The sequence below is a fragment of the Malurus melanocephalus genome, unplaced genomic scaffold (assembly GCF_030028575.1).
Source record: "Malurus melanocephalus ecotype Western Australia unplaced genomic scaffold, MMel_1.1 scaffold_1598, whole genome shotgun sequence".
Classification (NCBI taxonomy): domain Eukaryota; kingdom Metazoa; phylum Chordata; class Aves; order Passeriformes; family Maluridae; genus Malurus; species Malurus melanocephalus.
The window spans coordinates 23826-24572 of NW_026624830.1; positions in this window are offsets into that span (position 1 = coordinate 23826).

The following is a 747-nucleotide window of genomic DNA, read 5'->3' on the forward strand; positions in this document are numbered from 1 at the left end:
CAGCGGCTGGCTAAAGAGCTTGAGGAGCGAGAATAATTAGTTTACCGCAGACAGCACTGGAGCATTCTCCACCTGAACCGCCAGAGGGGAGCAATACAGTTGTTGCAGTACTTACTCCAGTTCAGCTTTGTGTGAGACTGGAAGGTTCACTCTCCATTRATCCATTTCCAAAGTACTTCCCAACAGCCAACTGCCCCATTGCTTAGCTGGCAAGATTGTCCAGATCAGCTCTAGGCATAAGGCAAGGTTGTGTGGAGACCTCACAGCATCTCCCAGTAGGTGATCTAACCTCTGAAGAGGCTACAGGGACGCTGRGGAGTGACTCTGTCAGGAACTGTAGTGACAGGACAAGGAGTGATGCATACAAATCGAAAGAGGCAGAATTTAGGTTAGATATTAGGAAAGGCTCACCTTGAGTACCTAGTGCACTTTTGGTCACTGCAGACTAAAACAAATAATGAGCTAGTTAGTAATGTTAGTGAGTATCCAAAGAAAGTTATGGGGATGCTGAAGGGCCTTGAGGTGAAGCTGCATGGGGAGCAGCTGAGGGCACTTGGTCTGTTCAGCTGGATGGGACTGAGGGGAGACATGGCAGTCACAGCTTCCTCACGTGGGGAAGAGGTGGAGCAGACACTGCTCTCTCCTCTGTGTGACTGGGGACAGGACCTGAGGGAATGGCCTCAAGTTGTGTCAGGGCACGGTTAGGTTGGATATAGGAAAAGGTTCTGCTGTCCCCAGAGGGTGCTG